Genomic DNA, 4,066 nt, shown 5'->3' with positions numbered 1-4,066 from the left:
TGGCCAGCCACTCAATATTTTTAAATTATTATTATTATTATTATTTTATATATTATTTTTTAAAATGTTAATAATATTTTATTATTTTCTTTTGAGTGGAACACGTGGCGAGATTTAGATGTTTGGATGGAATTCAACGGTCTAAATTGACAAAAAACACTCATACGTAATTTACCAACTATTGCTGAGGATCTTGATCCGAATAATTGGAAGTACAAGGGTTTTTTTTTTTATTATTATAAATGGGCATGTGCAGGGCTTTGGGTGTATCAAAGGGTGAGGAAAAAAAAAATGAGAAAATTAATACAATTTTGATTAATATCATTTTAATTTGGAAAGCAATAAATTTTGAAATAAATTAATATCATTTTGAGTGTGTTTCAACTTAAAAAAAAAAAAAAAAAAAAAAGAAAAAATCATTAATGTCATTTTGATTCTTTAACATTTCGAAATAAATAAGACTTTTAAAAAATTGAAAGCAATAAATAAGGGAATCAAATAATAATAAAGACATTCTTTTAGAAATTCAACAGGGTTAAATACCTTATTCACCCTTGGAGTTTCACAACTTTATTTTTTTACTCCTAGAGTTTACTTTTGATCACAGGAGGTCCCTGTGGTTTGCCTAAAGACCGAGATGGTTATTCCATCTATCTGCCGTTAGTAGACTTAACAGAAATCCACATCACTGACTTGGGAACCAATTACATTTCGACATGTGTCCTTCCACCAAATATGGCTAGATTACTAATTTGCCACATAATAAAATTTTATTGAAAATCAAAATACATTTAGGCTCCGTTTACTTCGACATAAAATGGTTTCCGTCGGAAAATATTTTCAGGCAAGCCATTTTTCCTGAAAATGTTTTCTGTCAAAAACATTTTACGGTGTTTACCATGCACACAGAAAATAATTTTTTTTAAAATTTTTTTCTTTTATATATATATTTTTTTCCAATAAGGTCCCTACCGGGACCTACACGAGACTTGTTCGAGACCCCGCAGGGACCTGCCTGGGACCCCGCCGGGACTTGTCCGGGACCTCGCCGGGACCTGCTCAGTGTTAAGTGCCAAAATATTCATATTTTTAACCCTTAACTTACATGTTTTAATCCTTTAGTTTGGTTAATTTATGCCATTTTACTTCCTTTTTGTATTTTCTTTGTTTTATAGGTTTTTGGAATAAAAGAAAGTCTTTCTGAAAAAATTTCAAGCTTAAAGGGCAAATTGGGAAGACCTAGAAGATATGATTAAGTTTAATCCAATAAAAGAAATGAGTAAATCGGAATTTCTCAAATAATGGTCAAAATCGGATTGGAGGCAAAATTGGATTCTGTATACCTCCCGGTATCTTGACCATAACCTTCGGCTCAAATATCCGATTGAAGTGATTCAAGTGGCATTGAAAAGCTAACTCAAAATTATACAAATCATTGTGAAATATAATTTTCCCAATTCGGAGCGCCGCAAGGCCAAAATCGCCCCGAAAGATGGGACCGCAATTTTGGGCGAATTCTATTCCGATTTGGACTTGGGTTTTCTCTATCCTAATTGGACTTGGACTTAAATCTCCGAAATTCTTAGGATTTCTAGGGCTTCTAGGACTCTCCCAAGCCCTATAAATAGACCTCTAAGCCTCACAATTAAAGACAATTAGAAGTAGACAACTTTGGGGAGAGGAATTGGAGGCTACTTCTAGGAGCGGTTTTGGGTTCTTTCTTACCTTTTCTTTTGTCTTTTATTTTAATTATGTGTGTGCCTGATCAACATATGCATGTGGAATGAACTAGTTAGTTAATTCAATTTGGATGGCCGAGTATTTAATAAAAGTAACAAAAGAATCCACACCGCGATTCTTGGGTTAATCAACATGGGGAACTGGGAGTGTACGCCCATGCTCTAGGCCTCATGTGTTTGTCAATTTCCATAGAGTATATGCTTTCCTAAGGAATAACTTAGTATACACCATGCTAAATCCCTTAGAAAAGAAAATAGTTAGAGTATACACCATGCCTAACTCGTTGCTTAGGAAAATCTATAGCTTAAGGAGTATATGCCATGCCCTTAGGTTGACAAACATTAGATATGCATAACATGATCAAAGCATTAACATATTATTATATTATCTAAGTATGATTAGTGGTGGATATCAAAACCCTATCTTTAGCTTTTCATTTATCTTTATATCTTTTTATTTCTTTTTCACAATATTAATTTAGTGACAAATTAATATTTTTCCCAATTCTAAATAAAATCACAATCCTCGTGGAATCGACCTCGTACTTGCTGCATTATACTATTGTTTTGATCTGGTGCACTTGCGAGTTAAAACGTACTAAATATTATCTATTAATTTTGGTAGTATTTGGCACAACAAGTTTTTGGCACCGTTGCCGGGGATATCTGGCTTTCACCCAGGTAACGGTGCCAAAAACTTGTTCTGCTAAATACTACCTAAATTAATAGATAATATTTAGTACATTTTAACTCGCAAGTGCACAAGATCAAAACAATAGTATAGTGCAGCAAGTACGAGGTCGATGTCACGAGGATTGTGATTTTATTTAGAATTGGGAAAAATATTAATTTGTCACTAAATTAATATTGTGAAAAAAGAAATAAAAAGATATAAAGATAAATGAAAAGCTAAAGGTAAGGCTTTGATATCCACTACTGATCATACTTAGATAGTATAACAATATGCCAATGCTTTGATCATGTTATGCATATCTAATGTTTGTCAACCTAAGGGCATGACATATACTCCTTAAGCTATAGATTTCTCTAAGCAACGAGTTAGGCATGACGTATTCTCTAACTCTTTTCTTTTTTTCTAAGGGATTTAGCATGGTGTATACTAAGTTGTTCTTTATGAAAGCATATACTCTATAGAAATTGACAAACACATGAGGCCTACGGCATGGGCGTATACTCCCGGTTCTCCATGTTGATTAACCCAAGAACCGCGGTGTGGATTCTTTTGTTACTTTTATTAAACTCAGGACTCGGCCATCCAAATTGATTTAACTAACTAGTCCATACTACATGCATATGTTAATCAAGCACACACATATGAGGAATTTATACAAGCAGGTATTAATCAAGTTAAATAGCACAACAAGATCATTATAAAGGCGCCAATATTGCAATATTAAATAAGCATAATTAGGGCTTCAATCTGGCCCTCCTAAAGAGTTAGTTACATATAATTAAAATAAAAGACAAAAGAAAAGGTAAGAAAGAACTTAAAACCGCTCCTAGAAGTAGCCTCCAATCCTCTCCCCAAAGTTATCTCCTTCCAATTGTCTATTGAATTGTGAGGCTTAGAGGTTTATTTATAGGGGTTAGGAGAGTCCTGAAAGCCCTAGTAATCCTAGGAATTTTGGAGATTTAAGTCCAAGTCCAATTAGGATAAAGAAAACCTAAGTCCAAATCGGAATAGGATTCGCCCAGAATTGCGGTCCCATCTTACGAGGCGATTTTGGCCTTGTGACCCTTCGAATTGGGAAAATGATATTTCACAATGATTTGTAAAATTTGGAGTTATCTTTCCAATTCCATTTGAATCACCTCAATCGGATATTTGAGCTGAAAGTTATGGTCAAAATACCGTGAGGTATACAGATCCAATTTTGCCTCCAATCCGATTTTGACTCAAATTTGAGAAATTCCGATTTACTCATTTCCTTTATTTGATTAAACTTTAACCATGATTGACAAAGCTTAACCATATCTTCTAGGTCTTCCCAATTTGCCCTTTAAGCTTGGAACGTTTCCGGAAACGCTTTCGTTTCTTCCAAAAACCTATAAAACAAAGAAAATACAAAAAGGAAGTAAAATGGCATAAATTAACCAAACTAAAGGATTAAAACATGTAAGTTAAGGGCTAAAAATATGAATATTTTGGCACTTAATACACCCCCAAACTTACATATTGCTAGTCCCTTAGCAATACAAAGCTAAAAAATATTACCCACAAACATCATGCACAGTTCATGTTATTCCAAAAATTAAAGCATCACATCAAGATCATGATTTTCATTCATTAGCAAGTTTAAAATGAT

This window comes from Corylus avellana, chromosome ca2 (genome assembly GCF_901000735.1).
Source record: "Corylus avellana chromosome ca2, CavTom2PMs-1.0".
In the NCBI taxonomy this organism is placed as follows: Eukaryota; Viridiplantae; Streptophyta; class Magnoliopsida; order Fagales; family Betulaceae; genus Corylus; species Corylus avellana.
This window is presented reverse-complemented; position numbering follows the sequence as displayed.